Consider the following 20,418-nt stretch of genomic DNA (forward strand, 5'->3'; position numbering starts at 1 on the left):
CCTTGCTCTCACAGAGATTGTGGAGCACACAGCAAGCTGCAATAACAATGGGGATATTGGTTTCGCTGAGATCTGAGCGAGTCAGTAAGCTCCTCCATCTCCCCTTGAGACGTCCGAAAGCACACTCCACCACCATTCTGCACTTGCTCAGCCGGTAGTTGAAGAGTTCTTTGTCACTGTCCAGGGCGCCTGTATAGGGCTTCATGAGCCAGGGCATTAGCGGGTAGGCTGGGTCCCCGAGGATCACTGTAGGCATCTCCACATCCCCAACAGTTATTTTGTGGTCCGGGAAGAAACTACCTTCCTGCAGGCGTCTAAACAGACAAGAGTTCCTGAAAACACGCACGTCATGAACCTTGCCCAGCCACCCGACGTAGATGTTGGTAAAACGTCCCCTACGGTCCACCAGTGCTTGCAGCACCATTGAAAAGTAGCCCTTTCGGTTAATATACTGGCTGGCCTGGTGGGCCGGTCCCAGGATAGGGATGTGAGTCCCATCTATAGCCCCACCGCAGTTTGGGAATCCCATCGCGGCGAAGCCATCTATGACGACCTGGATGTTTCCCAGGGTCACTACCTTTGAGAGCAGTAGGTCAACGATTGCGTGGGCTACTTGCATCACAGCAACCCCCACGGTAGATTTGCCCACGCCAAAGTGGTTCGCTACTGACCGGTAGCTGTCTGGCGTTGCAAGTTTCCAGAGGGCTATGGCCACTCGCTTCTGCACACTCAGGGCTGCTCGCATCCGGGTGTCCTGGCGCTTCAGGGCAGGGGACAGCAAGTCACACAGTTCAAGGAAAGTGCCCTTACGCATCCTGAAGTTTCGCAGCCACTGTGATTCATCCCAGACCTGCAGCACTATGCGGTCCCACCAGTCCGTGCTTGTTTCCCAGGCCCAGAATCGCCGTTCCATAGCATGAACGTGACCCATTGCCACCATGATCTCCGCGGCGCGGGGTCCCGTGCTTTGTGAGAGGTCTGTGCCACTCTGACACTTCATGTCATCACCGCGCTGCCGGAGCCTCCTCGCCCAATTTCTCAGCAGCTGACTGTGGAAGAGGTGGACGATAAGGTGCGAGGAGTTGACAACGGCCATAAGTGCAGCGATGATCGCAGCGGGCTCCATGCTCGCAGTGCTGTGGCGTCTGCGCTGTCACTGACCAGAAAAGTGCGCAAACAGATTTCCCGCCGGTGCTTTCAGGGAGGGAGGGTGGGAGTGACGGTTGAATGACGACAGTTACCCAAAACCACCCTCGACACATTTTTCCCCCAGCAGGCATTGGGGGCTCTACCCAGCATTCCAATGGGAAGCGGGGACTGCGGGAACTGTGGGATAGCTGCCCAGAATGCACCGCTTCCAATGTCAACACTTGCTCCGTTAGTGTGGACTCACAAAGTCGAATTAGTGTCTTTAGTGTGGATACACAAATTCGACTTCATAAGGTCGAATCCACAAATTCGACCTAAGTTAAATCGAACTACTCTTGTAGTGTAGACATACCCTAAGATACAACCGCATTTGCTCTGATCCCTCAGACAGAGACAAACACCTACAGGATCTCTATCAAGCATTCTTAAAACTACAATACCCACCTGCTGAAGTGAAGAAACAGATTGACAGAGACAGAAGGGTACCCAGAAGTCACCTACTACAAGACAGGCCCAACAACAAAAGTAACAGAACACCACTAGCCGTCACCTACAGCCCGCAACTAAAACCTGTCCAGCGCATCATCATCAAGGATCTACAACCTATCCTGAAGGACGATCCCTCACTCTCGCAGACCTTGGGAGACAGGCCAGTCCTCGCTTACAGACAGCCCCCCAACCTGAAGCAAATACTCACCAGTAACTACACACCACACAACAAAAACACCAACCCAGAAACCAAACCCTGCAACAAACCCTAGTGCCAACTCTGTCCACATATCTATTCGAGGGACACCATCATAGGACCTAACCACATCAGCCACAGCATCAGGGGCTCATTCACCTGCACATCTACCATGTGATATATGCCATCATGTGCCAGCAATACCTCTCTACCATGTACATTGGCCAAACCAGACAGTCTCCACACAAAAGAATAAATGGACACAAATCTGACATCAGGAATTATAACATTCAAAAACCGGTAGGAGAGCACTTCAGTCTCCCTGGTCATTCAATAACAGACCTAAAAGTGGCAATTCTTCAACAAAAAACTTCAAAAACAGACTCCAACGTGAAACTGCAGAACTGGAATTAATTTGTAAACGGGACACCATCAAATTAGGCCTGAATAAAGACTGGGAGTGGTTGGGTCATTACAAAACCTAAACTTATTTTCCCCAATAGTAATTTCCCCCTACTGTTACTCACACCTTCTTGTCAACTATTTGAAATGGGCCACCCTCATTACCACTACAAAAGTTACTTTTCCTCCGTTGGTATCCTGCTGTTAATTGAATTGTCTCATTAGATTGACCTCACACTTGGTAAGGCAACTCCCATCTTTTCACATATGTATACCTGCTCCTGTATTTTCCACTCCATGCATCTGATGAAGTGGGTTCTAGCCCATGAAAGCTTAGGCCCAAATAAATTTGTTAGTCTCTAAGGTGCCACAAGGACTCATTGTTGTTTAAGTTTGTAAGGGCACTGAAAGTGTTAAAATCAGCTTAGAATGCATTTTGCTTTTCTTTCATTTGACCAAATCTGACTTGTTGTGCTTTGACTTATAATCACTTAAAATCTATCTTTTGTAGTTAATAAATTTATTTTTTTATTCTACCTGAAGCAGTGCATTTGGTTTGATGTGTGATCTCCTTGGGATAACAAGCCTGGTACATATCAATTTCATTGTTAAATTGACAAAGTCATATAAGCTTGCAGCGTCCAGCGGGCATAACTGGACACTGCAAGATGGAGGTTCCTAAGGGTTGTGTCTGGGACTGGAGATATTAGCTAGTGTCATTTGGTTGCACAATTCAAGCAGCAGCTGGCCAAAAGTGCTCACTCACATAGCTGGGAGCAGCTTACATGCCAGTGGCTGTGTGTGAACAACCCGGAAGTGGAGGTTCTCACAGCAGAGGTGGGTACGGCTGGCTCCCAGAGTCAAGGATTGGAGTGACCTAGCAGCAAATCACCGGTCCAGATAACACCGGCGGAACGTCACAGATAGTATATGTGAGATATGCTTCATAGAGAGGAAGTCAGCCAGCTTTATGGAAAGCTGCTTCCTGTGCTTCTTTCCAGAAGTTGGAGAAAGTGAAGTCGCATCTGCTCTTTCAACCTTGCTGCTGCTGGATTTCACCCCAAGAAGCAGATTAAGGAAGAACCTTTGGATCCTTAGGATCTGATGCTCAAAGTAAAAGGGGCCCTTCACTTTGGAAGAAGAGGTACAAAGACAAGAGCCCACTGGGTATGTGAGTGGGAAAGTCTCTCTCGGGGAAGCCCAAATTTTTGGTGGATCTGGGCCCCATTTTGCTTTAATACACATGTCCAAGAAGCCTAATAAGTAGCCATGAGAGAAACAGCACTATAATGCAGCTGCACTGGGTGTCTGAAACCCTACATTTCCCACATGGGAGCATTATGGTGCTGGCATTATGAAGGGGAAGTTTACAGTAAAAGAAAAAAGTAGACCAGGCTGGAGAGATGGGGAGGAAAATGAGAGTTCTCCAATGGCAGAATAAGCAGGCACCAGTGAAGATGTAGAAGATGCCAGGAGGCAGAGGTGATGGGATTCATTGGAAGTGTGAGTATGCCCTTGTCGTTTTAAAGCAATTTAATGTAAGATGCAGAATGATTACATAGCAATTACAGCAACGCATTCTGAAAGCCCCTTTATGTATAAGCATCCCCAGGTTTTCTGACCATCTGTATGCACACAATGCTCTAGACTGAAACACTCACTATAACAAAGAAAGATATATTATCCCTTCTCTTTACTCGATTTGAGTCCTATTTTCCCTACCATTACACCCACACTGCCTCAGTGCTCCATATAATAATGTGTAAACAAACATTCTGCTTCTCAAGCTATCGCATCAATAGTAGTAACACCATCTGTACAGTAGAGAATTGGAGGAAAGCTACTCCGGGCGGCTTTCTAAAGTTACAGAAAAAGGCAACACTGCTGAAGATTTCCACTAAAATAAAATTTGAACTGTAAGAAGATTTGACTACAGTAAACCAGGCTAGAGAGATGGGGAGGAAAATGAGAATGCCTGCTTCTTATTTACACTGTTAATCATTCATTATGGATCTTTTTTTTTCCAGTTATAAGAATCGTGGCTGTTTTTTTAAGCAGTGTGAAATATTGTTTAATTTGAACTATATTAAAAACCTTCACCTCTTCTGAAGCCTCATGCTCCTGTAGATGAGCTATTAGTGAGCCCCGGTACAAACTAAGAACCTACCATGCAAAAGTTTGTAAATTTGAGGTATTTTGGGGGCATCAATAACAGAGACCATGAGTTTCACACGTGGGTGCCCAGGTGCCTAAGTATGGATTCAAGAGCCTAAATACAAGGGACCTGATTTTCAAAGGTGCTGAGCACTTGCAGCTGCCACATAAGAAAATACACAGTCAAGGCACCCAGATAACTGTAACTTTGTCCTTATAGCCACGGCAGCCTCCAATTTTCCCTTCTTTGTTTGTCTTACACTTTCTACAACCACTATTATCTTAAGTAAAAAGTGATGTTTGTAAATGTATTAATCTTATATTTCTTTTCTGTGAATATGCTTTCCAAAAGGGTGAAGAAAAATACTAGATAGGTTTTAGTCCTCCAGTTCTGTATATTCCATTATACTTTCATGTTTTATATGATGCATAATTCTGAACTCGTGTCAAATACTATGGTTATAATCCTGATTGCATCATATTTAAGGTGGTATCTTCTCAGAACATCTCTCAAAAACATCTCTCACTAGCACAAGAATGTTTCTCTCCAAACATTTACACATACCCACTGTTTCAACATATAGTAGCAAATTTCCACCGAAGATCATACTGATGGGATCTTAAGTATTTTCTAGTTACAAGAAAAGGAAAAAAAGTAATCAAAAGATAGCCTTTCCATTTCAAAAGGCACTCTTCTGACCCCATTACCTGGGTGACCGGAGAATATTTAAAAAAAAAGAGACTTCTGTACACAGCAAAATCCCTGTCTTAATTGAAGACAAGCTTCAGAAACTGTTACCACTGAAGTTAAATCTTGGTTGTCTATTAGAGCTGCTATTGGCTGCCTTTTAAGGATGAGTGTTAAGAGGATCATTGGGAAAACTGTCTGCAAAATTGTGTCTATATAATTGTTAAATTTTTATAGTCACAAAAAAATAGAGAAGTGAGACTTTTCTATTCTTCACATATTTGGTGTTGTGTTCTTGGTTATGAACCTATGTCTTCTTGCCTCAGAAAGACAAAATGGGTGAAATAATATATTTTATTGGACCAATTTCTGTTGGTGAGAGAGACAGGTTTTTGAGCTTACAGACTCTTCTTCAGGTCTTCTTTCCTCACTCAGATGACTTTTCACGGCAAGGCTTTTCCTTTTTGTTTGCCCTCTTTTCTTATTTGTTTTTCTTGTTTGAATTTTTGGTCTTTGTGTTTGGGTTCTTGCCTGGCCCCCACATGTGTTCTTTCTTTGATGCCTCCCTTCTGTCTTTACCCTACTCTATCTTAGAATGATTCAATGAACTGGAGCTGTGAATGCATCTAACTCGGCAGGGAAGTATTGAGCACCGAATCTTGGATGCATTCCCAATTCATTTCTACGCGTATGGCACCTATTCAATTAGCCTTAATTTATGTTTTTGGCTGCCATAGGCAAAATTTGAGAAAAAATATGTTACCAGTTAAAGGGATACTGTCAAATATTTAAAATATAACTGATTTTTTTTCTGGTACTCTCCATTGGTTGTAAAAACTCTCTTAGAAGCTTCAAAGCCATTTATTTTTATACCAGTTTTATCCACTTGGCAAATATTCCTATTCTCCCCCAAACAGACCTTTCCATACCTTATGATGCACAAACTAATATATTTCTTATTCTTTGTTAACTTTTTTTGCCATATCTACACTGATACTTTCATACTGGTACATGTGCCTCTTAAGGAGAGGGTGTTTCTTACCAAATATTTTTACAGACCCACTGTTCCAGATTTTTACCAAAGATCATAATTGATGGGAGCATCAATGTTTTCCAGTTACAAGTAAAGGAATAAAAGTAAATCAAGGAGGAAAACTATTTTCTGTCTTTAAAAAAAATACACGAATGTCCCTGCCTTTGCATCACTGTCAGTTAAGGAGTCGCTACCACATTATGATCACAGTGCTCCATCCTGTCCAGTGCTTGAGTTAAGAGGGAAAACATTAGGCAGCGGGGGAACCCTGGTACTTTGCAGCTATTCCCTTTCTGGGTTAGATTAATGTGCACAGTCCCCAACAGCACTAGCAGTTGGTAAAGTTTGTAAGTAGTCTCTGACTGCATGGGAAATTAAATGGCAAAAAACTTCATTAATGCAAAGTTCAGGTTGCCCAGTGATAGCACATGCCTTTCCACAATGTTGAGTTCAGCAAAATTCAAACATATGAAAATCAGGGAATACAGAGTTAAGGTAAATGCCCACATAACCTTAACTCTGCCCCCCCCTTGAAGCTGGCAATTATCTGCATGCACTCCAGAGGCTTCCACTGTGTTAGATGCAGCTGTACTGAAAGTTGGAGGAATAAATTGGAGCACCTTGGAAGAGCTGTGCTTATGAGATATGGGGATTAGTTTGATGGGCATTCTAGAGCTGTGCTTGTGTTATGAACAGATCTGTGTCTGAGTCCCACTATCTGTGGTATCAAAGGAAAGCAGTATGTACATACCTGGAGGTTTACAGATTCATAGATTCCAAAACCAGACGGGAACTGAGATCATCTAGTCTGACCTTATGTATAGCACAAGCCAGAGAACGTCCCCAAAAATATCTTTTAGAAAATCATCCAATATTGATTTAAATATGGTCAGTGATGGAGAATCCACCACAATCCTTAGTATATTGTTTCATTGGTTAATTACTCTCACTGTTTAAAATGTATGCTTTATTTGTCATCTGAATTTGTCTAGCTTCAACTTCGAGCCATTGGATCATGATACAGCTTTCTTTGCTAGTCTGAAGAGCCCATTATTAAATATTTGGATGTAGATACTTATGGACTGTAATCAAGTCACCACTTAACCTTCTCTTTATTAAGCTAAACAGCTTGAGCTCATTGAGTATATCATTATAAGACATGTTTTCTAATCCTTTAATCATTTTTGGGGCTCTTCTCTGAACCCTCTCTAATTTATCAACATCTTTCCTAATTGTGGACACTAGAACTGGACACAATATTCCAGCAGCGGTCACACCAGTACCAATTACAGAGTAAAATAACCTCTCTACTCCTTCTCAAGATTCCCCTGTTTATGCATCCAAAGATGTCCTCAGTCCTTTTGGCCATTCATCACACTGGGAGCACATGTTCAGTTGATTATCCACACTCAAGTCATTTTCAGTCACTGCTTCCCAGGATTGAATCCCCCTTCCCATTGTGTACATATGGCCTACATTCTTTGTTCTTAGACATATATGTTTACATTTAGCCATATTAAAAACACATTGTTTGCTTGCGCCCTGTTTACCAAGTGATCCAGATTGCTCTGAATCAGTGACCCGTCTTCTTCATTATTTATCACTCTCCCGATATTTTTGTCATCTGCAAACTTTATTAGTGATGATTTTATGATTTCTTCCAGCTCATTAATAAAAATTAAATAGTGTAAGGCCAAGAACTGAAGCCTGCAGGACCCTATTAGAAACAGACCTGCTTGTTGCTGAGTCCCTGTTTACATTTACATTTTGAGAGCTATCAGTCAGTCAGCTTTTGATCCATTTAATGTGTGTCATGTTAATTTTACATCATTCTTGTTTTTTAACCAAAATGTCATGCAGTACTAAGTCAAAGGCTTTACAGAAATCTAAGTATATTACATCAACCCTATTACCAGCTGCATCATTTCAGTACAGAACTGTGTAGGTCAGTGATGGGCAATCTGCGGCCCATCAGGGTAATCCGCTGGCGGGTCGCAAGCCAGTTTGTTTACATTTCCATGGCCGCCCGCAGCTCCCAGTGGCCGGGTTCACTGTTCCTGGCCAATGGGAGCTCTGGGAAGCGGTGTGGGCTGCAGGGACACGCTGGCTGATGCTTCCTGCAGTTCCCATTGGCCAGGAACGGTGAACCACGGCCACTGGGAGCTGCGGGTGGCCGTGCAAAAGTAAACAAACTGGCTTGCGGCCTGCCAGCGGATTACCCTGACGGGCCGCAGATTGCCCATCACTGCTGTAGGCTGAGTCCTCAGCAGGGCACTGGAGTCTTCTTGCCATGGGTATTATCAGTAGTGAGGTGGGGTATGAGAGCAAACTGTGGATTTAATGATGGGTAGCAAAAAGTATAGGTTAAGGTACTATATTCTGTGTGCAAGTGTGAAGGGGTTGTAAAAGGGTATGAACTGGTGGTTAAATTTTACAAATGGGGTATTCTTTTGGAGTAGTAGGCTCAGTGTTTGAGTATAGGGTAAGTGCAGGTAGCACCTGTCGATTACAGCAAAAAGGCAGAGTAGGAGAATCTGTGTTATTGGCCTGTGGAGCATTCCTCTAAGAGGGCAGAGTTAAGGTTGCAGGGACGTTAACCTTAACTCTATTTCCTGGTTTTCATAGGGCACTAGCTATTATCAGGCAACCTTAACTCTGCGTTAATGAAGATTTTTGCCATTTAAATTTCCTAGGTTTTTTTAAACAGAAAGAGAAATCATTTAAGCAGTTGTAGTTTGCACCTAGGTTTGCTGTTCATATGCTACTATTGCGATTTTTATAGATCTCTATCATATTCCCCTTAGTTGTCTCTTTTCTGTGGTGAACAACTCTAATCTTTTTAGTCTCTCCTTGTATGGAAGCTGTTCTTTACCCTTGATCATTTTTGTTGCCCTTCTCTGAGCCCTTTCCAGTTTGCCTATTTCCTTCTTGAGATGGGGCAACCAGAATTGGATACAGTATGCAAGGCATGGGTGCACCTTTTGAATATTCTGCTGTACTCATATTAGATTTCTTCAAAATAAAAAAGCAGCTACATAAAAAAAAAAAAACACTTGACAGAGGCAGATTTTTCCCAAATGTTTACAGTTCATTCTCAGATTTCTGCTCAGAGTGGGTTTCAGACTCAAAGTTGCAAGCTAAGACAGGTGTTAAGTGGCCCATTCATCTCAATTAGATGTTGTCAGAGGAAAGAGAATACCCCATGGAAGTGAATACAGCTGGAAACAATAGCTCTGAGATGCGCAAACTGCCCCATTCATGTCAGTGGCTGTTGCCTTCCCTACTCCCTAGTGCTGGAGAGTTTCTGATGTGTGTCAAACACACTGGTTTTCAGCTCCTCACCCCAGTCTCAGCAATATGTTCTTCTTGGTGCATGTGCTGATCATGCCTATTGTAAGCTCCCCAAGCAAAGGACAGGGATTTCCCATGAGTGGCAGGGAGAGGGCCTCAGATCCTCCCAAAATCTGGCTTACATGAGGGGAGAAGGGAGTGTGAGTCACTGCAGATAGACATGGGGCCCCCAGATCCTGGCCCATGTATGGGGGACAGTGAGATGGGCTCACACACACCCATATTCCAGCTCATATGAGGGGGGCAGATAGAGAGTCTCAGAACCCACTAGAAAGACAAGACCCCTCCCAGATTTGGGCACACACACAAGAGGGGAGAATGTGTGGCTGACCAGTGCCCCTGTCCCTATGCTCTCCCAGTCCCCCATCATTCCCGCACCATATTACTTTCCCACAGTCCCACCCCTTCACTCCTCCTAGCCCCCACACCTACTTCACCTAAGCCCCCAGCTTCTTTCCCTTCCCCTACCATCCATCCCCATTTTTCTAGGCTTGCTGTAGCCCCAAATCCCTCTTTCCCTATTCTCCCAGATTCCTACACCTTCCCAATTAATCTTCAACTCCAAGGAAGCATTGACTTGTCTAATTATTCCCCCAAATACTTTGGGGGATGCACTAGAGTTGGGATACACTGAGAGTTGGGGTGCACTGGTAGGGCTGGGGGTGAAAAGGGTTGGGGCACACTGGTAGGTGTGAACACCTCCCTTACTTGTGCCCCAAACTTTCTTCCTAGCTCTACCACCCATTCCCACTTATCTGCTTCTGCATTAACCCCCTCCTCTTGAGTAAGTAAGTAACTCCTCTCCCCATATTCCTCCACACTCTAATACTCCTCCCCTCCTAGGAAGCATTCACATGTCTCATTTCCCCCCGAAAAACACTTTGATTACTTTCCCCCAAGCTATGCCATCCATGACTCACAAATTGCAGCCACCTCCAGCCACTCAATCTAAAACTCCTTTTGTGGTTAAGTGGGGCCTTGCCATTAATTTATTCTTAGTTATAATAACTGAAGGGTGAGTTCACAGCCATCAATTTCAATGAGGTCTGTGACTTATCCAGTCATAAATCTCTCTCAATTTAACAGTACAAGGCAACAAAAGGAAATCATTTTGGGAGAATCTGTAACTCAGGAATCCCTTAAATGACTTCAAATTTGGATCACTAATGCTATCCCATGTCCCCAAGAGGCACATCAAATTTCAAAGGAATCCAAGTAACCACTCAGATTTTAGAGCCCTTACAAGAGCCAAGCTTTAAAAGCATAAAAATGGCGGGAATGGAAACCCTCTAGTTTTCTGTACTGGCACATGCACCATGTAAAAATCTACATTTTAAAAAATACAGTTCTCAGTTTAGGTCCACCAAAGACTTAGTGGGTGCCAGGTGTAAAACTTAACAGACATTTTTCACTAGCATCACATCAATAGTTCGATCTTTAGCTCTGTGCATAAAACGCCCATCCAGAAACTTTTATGAAAAGTGACTGTTTTGGGAGTACCTTATATCTCTGGAACCCCTGGCTCAAATTACTCCAAATTTGGATCATTAATCCTACCTTATACCCTCCTGAGGCACACCAAATTTCAAAGGAATCTGACTAATCATGTCAATTTTAATGGACTTAGAAAGGTCGATCTTCAAACGGATGTGATGCAACCTTGGCTACTGTGGCGCTGCTGCACTACTATAATTTGTGGCTGCTCCCTGCTGGTGCCGAGCAGTTGTGCACACACTCTGACTAGACTGGGAATGTGATGGCTGTCCCTGCCTTAGTAGATATGAGGGGCACATTTCTAGACTGGCATGAAAATTTACAGATGCTCCCAACAGGCACTGGGTTATTATGCGAGCAACCAGCAGGATTTGAATGTGCTAATGCTCCCTTGGCTCAGGCTGGCTTGCTGTGCATGTTCCCAGCTGGGTGTGCAGTTTGCAGGAGTTCCACACACAGAGGGCTACTAAGATCAGATCTAGAGTTTACAGAGTACAATAGTTGCATCCCCGGCGATCTGATCCAATGCCCTTTGAAGCCAATGGAAAGACTGCCATTGATTTCAGCAGGCTTTAGAACAGGCCTAGGTGACCACTCTGTATTAAATGCTGGACCCTGAACATTCGAATTGCCACTAATGTGTTCATTTACCTCTACTTGTTTTATTTTATAAATCCTCCCTCTTAAAAAAAGTCTTTTTTCTTTTACAGGCTTTTGAATAATTTGTCCATGTTGCTCAGTTGTAAATTAACTGTAGCCATTTAAAAAAAAGATTTGAAGGTCACTGCAGCCAACTCAACATAAACTTCTAATAAGTGCACCATGGTAGTCAAAAAGCAAACAGAAATGTTAGTTGTACAGAGAGTGGGAAAAGAAATAATACTGAGATTATTATAATGTCATGGTATTATTCCATGGTACTCCCTGCCTAACCTGGAATAATGTGCCAGCTTCCAGCCACCCACTCTCATACAGATACTGCAGAAACAGAGCAGCACCAGAGAGGCTTCAGAATGAGGAGAGACTGAAAAAAGGGGGGGACTGTTTACCAGTTCTTTAGAGTGGAGCTTAACAGGAGGTACGTGAAAAATAAATACAAACTACAGTAGAACCTCAGAGATATGAACTAACTGGTTAACCACACATCTCATTTGGAACCGGACATACACAATCAAGCAGCAGCAGAGACAAAATAATAAATAAATAAATAAACAACAACAACTAAATATAAGCAAATACAGTACTGTACTGTGTTAAATGTAAACTACTAAAGAAATAAAGGGAAACTGTTTCTCTGATTGTTTCATTGAAATTAAGAGGTCTTAAAAGCAGCATTTTTCTTCTTCATAGTAACATTTCAAAGCTGTATTAAGTCAACGTTCAGTTGTAAACTCTTGAAAGAACAACCATAATGTTTTGTTCAGAGTTACTAACAACCTCCATTCCCAAGATGTTCATAACTCTGAGGTTCTACTGTAATGAACAGTATTAAGAAGCTAGATCAAGGGCTCCGATTTATCTTCTCTCATAATACAAGCACGAGGACATTCAATGAAACTGCAAGGCAGCAAATGTAAATCCAATAAAAGGATTTTTTTTAACTCAATGCAATTAACTGTGGAACTCACTGCCACAATTGATCTTTGAGGCCAAGAGCCTAGTAGGAAGAAAAAAATTTCTCTGAGTTATGGGAACACCCACAGTTATATTAGACAGAACATAACACAACTTTAGTACGGATATGCTTGAGGGCATAAAGCAACCTCTAATTCATGAGGGTTATGGGCAGATTATTCCAAACAGAGTTTCTTGCCTTTTCTCTAAAGTATCTAGACCAAGGTCAGTCAGAGACTACTGAACTAGACAGTATCTGCTATGATATTTCCCGAGCAGGGGTGGCTCCAGGCACCAGCACGCCAACTGTGTGCTTGGGGCGGCAAGCCACTGGGGGCGCTCTGCCAGTCACCGCGAGGGCGGCAGGTAGGCTGCCTTCAGCGGCATGCCTGCGGAGGATCCGCTGGTCTCATGGCTTCGGCGGACCTCATGCAGGCGTGGGACCAGCAGACTCTCCGCAGGCAAGCTGCCGAAGGCAGCCTGCCTGCTGTGCTTGGGGCGGCAAAATGTCTAGCGCCGCCCCTGTTCCTGAGTAAACCTCACTATTGTCAGGGTCTAAGAATAAGAGGAGGAATGTCAGATACAGAAGACTAAAGAACAAAGCAATAGAAGACTTTTTGACATCATCTTGCATTTTAAACATATGTGAAAGGAAAAATATAAATAGTTTGCCATGTGTAACTTGCAAACAAGAATTATGGATAGAGGTGGGGGGGGAGGGGAGTTTGTCCCAGTCCAGAGGCCATGACAATGGGAGAGGAGAGGAAGGCGGGCTTATTGACAAGCAGGAGGAACCATGAGGTATCATGATATGTGCTTTTGGACGAGGAGGAGGGATGATTATTTTAGACATGGGGAAGGAGGTGAATGGGCACATCTTACTTTTTAGCTCTCCCTGCCCCACATGCATGATATAGGTAAGTTCTAATTATGGCCACACTGGCAAATGCTTCTTCTCTGAAGTTTCTCTGTACTCCATTAGAAAAAGGAAAGGTTGACTTCAGTACATATGTAGTGCAGGGCTTCTTATCCCTCCTTTCCCAGGAACATTAACATTATATACAGCAAACAGGAAAACATCAAAAAAGAACTCTCCAACCTGGAGACTCTCATAAATAACCAATCTTCCATACAAACGGACTTCACTAAAATAAGACAGGAGATCTACATTACTCACTTCACCTCTCTACAAAGGAAAAAGGACTGTACGCTGTCTAAACTCCTACCTGCCACATGGGGCCACAACCGTAGTACCCCTAACCCAGCCAGCAATATTGTCAATCTATCCAACTACACACTCAGCCCAGCAGAAAAGTCTGTCCAGTCTCGGGGACTCTCTTTCTGCCCTGCCACCCCCACAAACATGATACAGTTCTGCGGCGATCTGGAAGCCTACTTTCGCCGCCTCCGACTCAAAGAATACTTTCAGGACAACACTGAACAGCGCACTGATACACAGTTACCCTCCCACCAACAGCACAAGAAGAACTCCACATGGACTCCTCCTGAGGGTTGAAATGACAGTCTGGACCTATACATAGAATGCTTCCGCCAATGTGCATAGGCAGAAATTGTGGAAAAACAACATCGCTTGCCTCATAACCTAAGTCGTGCAGAACGCAATGCCATCCACAGCCTCAGAAACCACCCTGACATTATAATCAAAGAGGCTGATAAAGGAGGTGCTGTTGTCATCATGAACAGGTCTGACTACCAAAAGGTGGCCGCCAGACAACTCTCCAATACCAAATTCTACAGGCCACTTCCCTCAGATCCCACTGAGGAATACACTAAGAAACTGCACCATCTACTCAGGACACTCCCTACACTAACACTGGAACAAATCAACATACCCTTAGAGCCCCGACCAGGGTTATTCTATCTACTACCCAAGATCCACAAACCCGGAAATCCTGGACGCCCCATCATCTCAGGCATTGGCACTCTCACTGAAGGACTGTCTGGATATGTGGACTCTCTACTCAGACCCTATGCCACCAGCACTCCCAGCTATCTCCGTGACACCACTGATTTCCTAAGGAAACTACAATGCATTGGTGACCTTCCAGAAAACACCATCCTAGCCACCATGGATGTAGAGGCTCTCTACACAAACATCCCACACACAGATGGAATACAAGCTGTCAGGAACAGTATCTCTGATGATGCCACAGCATAACTGGTTGCTGAGCTCTGTGCCTTTATCCTCACACACAACTATTTCAAATTTGATGACAATATATATCTCCAGATCAGTGGCACCGCTATGGGCACCCGCATGGCCCCACAATATGCCAACATTTTTATGGCTGACCTGGAACAACGCTTCCTCAGCTCTCATCCACTCACGCCCCTTCTCTACCTACACTACATTGATGACATCTTCATCATCTGGACCCATGGGAAGGAGACTCTGGAAAAATTCCACCACAATTTCAACAGCTTCCATCCCAGCCTCAGCCAGGACCAATCTACACGGGAGGTCCACTTCCTAGACACCACGGTGCAAATAAGTGATGGTCACATTAACACCACCCTATACCGAAAACCTACCGACTGCTATGCCTACCTTCATGCCTCCAGCTTCCATCCCGGGCACACCACACGATCCATTGTCTACAGCCAAGCACTGAGGTACAAACGCATCTGCTCCAACCCCTCAGACAGAGACCAACGTCTACAAAATCTCCACCAAGCATTCTCAAAACTATAATACCCGCATGAGGAAATAAGGAAACAGATCAACAGAGCCAGACGTGTACCCAGAAGCCTTCTACTGCAAGACAAACCCAAGAAAGAAACCAACAGGACTCCACTGGCCATCACATACAGTCCCCAGCTAAAACCCCTCCAATGCATCATCAGGGATCTACAACCCATCCTGGACAATGTCCCACACTTTCACAGGCCTTGGGTGGCAGACCAGTCCTCGCCCACAGACAGCCTGCCAACCTGAAGCATATTTTCACCAGTAACTGCACACCGCACCATAGTAACTCTAACTCAGGAACCAATCCATGCAATAAACCTCGATGCCAACTCTGCCCACATATCTACACCAGTGACACCATCACAGGACCTAACCAGATCAGCCACACCATCACCGGTTCATTCACCTGCACGTCCACCAATGTAATATATGCCATCATATGCCAGCAATGCCCCTCTGCTATGTACATCAGCCAAACTGGACAGTCTCAACGGAAAAGGATAAATGGACACAAATCAGATATTAGGAATGGCAATATACAAAAACCTGTAGGAGAACACTTCAACCTTCCTGGCCACACAATAGCAGATCTTAAGGTAGCTATCCTACAGCAAAAAAATTTCAGGACCAGACTTCAAAGAGAAACTGCTGAGCTTCAGTTCATCTGCAAATTTGATACTATCAGCTCAGGATTAAACAAAGACTGTGAATGGCTTGCCAACTACAAAACCAGTTTCTCCTCCCTTGGTTTTCACACCTCAACTGCTAGAAGAGGGCCTCATCCTCCCTGATTGAACTAAACTCGTTATCTCTAGCCTGCTTCTTGCTTGCATATATATACACCTGCCCCTGGAAATTTCCACTACATGCATCCGACGAAGTGGGTATTCACCCACGAAAGCTCATGCTCCAAAACGTCTGTTAGTCTATGAGGTGCCACAGGACTCTTTGTTGCTTTTACAGATCCAGACTAACACGGCTACCCCTCTGATACTTAACATTTCAAGGTGGCTATTTTCCAGACCACGGTGACTGGAACAATAAACACTGTGATACACTTGAAAAGCTGGAGAAAAAGATGACTTGTTACAAGATTCTCAGTATAGCAAGGAGGCTGGAAATACAGTTCTAAGATAACCGGCAATTCAATCATAACCTCTTTAGAGACACTTAACTAATTTAGTTACACCACACACCAATTCACTGGAGACCCCCAAAGCAAATGCAAGCTGTGCCATACCCAAAATAGAAACTGAGACAGATGACTGAGAAAGAATAGAAACAGGAAGGAAGGAGAGAGAGGCTTTAAGTGAAATACCAAAATTCCTGGTGGCAGTTTGCTTGCTGGAATGCATCAGAGTTGTAGCAGCCAACATCTTTACCAGGCTGCTCTAAGTGGTCAAGCAATTAGACTCAGTGGGGAAGAAAAGTAAACTTACTGCACTATTCTGTCCATTCCTATAGCCAAGATATAAAATAAGAGATGTGGAAGAGAGAAGGGGGACTTTAGAGCCGCAGCATGACAAAGTATGTTTTAAAACAAGAAAAAATGGAATGAAAGGGTAGTTTTGGAAGAGATAGTTGAAGCTTTAAAGTGCTATATATTAAATGAGATTTACTGCTATTTCCTTTTCACTCCCTCTGACATTTATGGTCTAATCATCTGAACAGCTGTGAAAATAAAGAGTAAAACAGGACTCTTTAAACTGAGAGTGGAACACATGCTAGGGACAGGACAGAGCTGGGTTTTGTATCAAGCCTCTCTTTTTTTTTTTTTTTTAAAAGAGAAAGCAAAAATTTCTCAGAGTTTGACTCCCATGGGGCAACTAACGATCAAGTAGTGAGACAACTTTGTGTTTTTCTGTATCCCCGCCAAATGCAGTGCTGTCTACACATTTGCAAAGTTGTAAACAAAATAGTAGCGTGGTAATTTGCCCTTTCCCATCATTCTTCTATTTTTCTCTTGTTTACTTTGAAGGTTTTTTTTTTAAACTAATTGATCTCTATGATGGACTGGAGTGATTATTAGATATTGTATATAGTCAGCTAGGGTGACCAGACAGCAAGTGTGAAAAATCGGGATGGGGGTGGGGGGTAATAGGTTCCTATATAAACAAAAGCCCCCAAAATTGGGACTCTCCCTATAAAATCGGGACATCTGGCCACCCTATAGTGAGCACACATTTTTATTATAAGCAACTATCATATTCTGTTCCTGTACTACACACAATGTGCTAAGTGCTGTGCAGACCCACGAAGGCATGCAAAAGCAACGCCTAGTCCCTGCCCCGAAGAAAGTTTTGCTTACAGCTTCTTTACCCGGTTACATTCCTCCATCCCAATTTAAAAAACAAATAATTGGCCTAATTCCGTGTCTCGCACTGCCAGCTCCCTACTCTGCTGCCCAAAGAGGTAGGAGGGTCTGTTGCCAAAGTACAGACTTGAGGGATTAAATTTTTCCTGTCTAAGCAGAAATGGAAAGATTAGAAGACACAGTGGAAATGCAGGACATGTTATAAAGAAGCTACTGCATATATCCAAAGGAGCAGGGTAAAGAGATAGCCAAACTGCACTCCACTGCAGAGCTGGAGAAGTTGCTTGCTACCCAGACTGGTGGCCTCGAGACTCTCTCCCTTCTGGTCATCAGTTCTCTGTCATCATCCCCCTTCCACCCATCCTACTGCATCATCAACATAATAACAGTACTCAAAGCTTTACACATATGCACCTATGGCTCTCCCTTACAAAAACTACTGGACAAAATAGTTCTTCCTCAACTAACTCCAGATCTAGTTATGAAATGCCAATTCCTGCAACATCTGCTTCTGTATCTACCCATTTATCTGTTAACAAATATTAGCTATCAATGTATGTAAACTTGGCCTAGACAAATTGGAGGACTGGGCCAAAAAAAATCTGATGAGATTCAACAAGGACAAGTGCAGAGTTTTGCACTTAGGAAGGAAGAATCCCATACACGGCTACAGACTGGGGATTGACTGGCTAAGCAGCAGTTCTGCAGAAAAGGACTTGGGGATTACAGTGGATGAGAAGCTGGATATGAGTCAGCAGTGTGCCCTTGTTGGAGAGAGTCCAGCAAAGGGCAACGAAAATGATTAGGGGGCTGGGGCACATGACTTATGAGGAGAGGCTGAGGGAACTGGGCTTATTTAGTCAGCAGAAGAGAAGAGTGAAGGGGGATTTGATAGAAGCCTTCAATTACCTGAAGAGGGAGGGGGGTTCCAAAGAGGATGGCGCTAGTCTGTTTTCAGTGGTGGCAGATGACAGAACAAGGAGCAACGGTCTCTAGTTGCAGTGGGGGAGGTCTAGGTTGGATATTAGGAAACACTATTTCACTAGGAGGGTGGTGAAGCACTGGAATGGGTTACCTAGAGAGGTGGTGGAATCTCTGTCCTTAGAGGTTTTTAAGGCCCGGCTTGTCAAAGCCTTGGCTGGGATGATTTAGTTGATGTTGGTCCTGCTTTAAGCAGGGGATTGGACTAGATGATCTCCTGAGGTCTCTTCCAATGTTAATCTTCTATGATTCAATGATTCTATGATAGTCTGCATTCTTCTGCACACCCTAAGAAGGATTTGGGAGGTGCTAGAACAATGTTCCAGTCCAATTCAACTTCCTGGGTCTTTTGTTCTATCATCTTCATAAGATTTTCTATCCCTTAATGCATCAAAATACAATCCTTTTGATTTTGCAACTTCCTCTGCATTAGGCAGACCCTTTCATGGAGCAATCCCTAGTATCTACTACAATAGATATTTTCCTACCAAGGAGCTTAAGAATGTAGATTAGTCTCACTGACTTCAATAGGACAGTTTGTGAGGAAGGACTGCTCATGTAAGTAATATTTTGCAGGATCAGACCCTAAAGCAGTGTTGGTTTGATACTTTCTGATTATCCTCATCACAATATTGTATATTATTCTACTTTTAATATAATATTGTGCCCAATTTTTATCTGACAGTGTTTCTTTAAGGCCCTCAGGAACTTCTAAATTCAAACTCTCACTCTGCTTAGAAAGCTCTACTATTCATGAAAACAATAAAAGATTGACATGAAAGTGAAGAAAAGTGGAATCAGAGCCAGAAGTGCTAATGACAAAATGAATATAGATGCATGTAAGGTGATTATATATAAGTTTTGCAGGCTACCACATGTTCGGGCAAATGTTTATTTCACTTGGATGGCTATCAGAATCTTCTGCAAGACTGCTTTTTCACGTCCATATTAAAAAAAGGTGAAAAGGAAGCAAGGAACCATACCACATTTTCTTGTGCATAACAAAGAACAAATTTGGCAAAAGAATATGGTCTTCAAAATATGAACTTTAAGAAGAAAGACAAAACCTTTAAAAAATTCTGAATGACAAACTTTGAGAAAGGTAGAGACAGATCCCAGCAGGCATAAACTCTCACAGTTCCATTGACTTCAGTGGAACTATGAGAATACACACTAGCTAAGGATCTGACCCTTTGAGTACATAGCATTAGTATATGCTACATGTGGGGTGAATTAGTAAGCAAAGAAAACTACAGAAGGGCACTAAAAAATGCAGGATGCTTAAAAGAAAATATGTACTGCCATATGTGTGCCATTTGTGTAATGAGTAAAAATGACTTCTGGATGAGTGAAGACCATTAAGGGTCTAATTCTGCCTTGCTTGTTCATAAAGAGTATTGTTTTAGTCCATGAGTACTCCCAATGATTTCAGTTGGAATACTTATGGAGTAAGGTACTACTCAATGCAAGCAAGAATGGTAGCATAGGCCTGAAAATTACTTAGGAAGACAGACCCATTTGCTTGGGAATATAAAATGTCACTGAACACTATGCAAAACACAAACACAAGGAGTAAGGGGGAAAATGAACTAGAGAGGCAAAAGTAATAACTAAGATGAAAACAGAAATTAATGACAAACAGAAACAAGTGTTTTAAATACATGAGAAAGAAAGCACTAGGCAAGCACTCAGTCAAATTATCAAGGGGTTAGACTGAAAATTTAATGACAGATGTTAATGTTGCTCAAAGCCAATCTTCCCTCCTCCACTCCCCAGTTTTCATAAAGAACCTAAAGTTTGTGTCCTGTGGCACCTTATAGACTAACAGACGTTTTGCAGCATG

The 20,418-nt window shown here is 43.2% G+C and overlaps 1 protein-coding gene across 4 annotated transcripts in view; it reads right to left on the minus strand.

The window, feature by feature from the left end:
* Nucleotides 1-20,418, minus strand: part of PCNX2 (pecanex 2) — a 245,881-nt gene that overhangs the window by 57,522 nt on the left and 167,941 nt on the right. The window lies entirely within an intron of this gene.

This window comes from Mauremys mutica, chromosome 3, assembly GCF_020497125.1.
Source record: "Mauremys mutica isolate MM-2020 ecotype Southern chromosome 3, ASM2049712v1, whole genome shotgun sequence".
NCBI classification, from domain to species: domain Eukaryota; kingdom Metazoa; phylum Chordata; order Testudines; family Geoemydidae; genus Mauremys; species Mauremys mutica.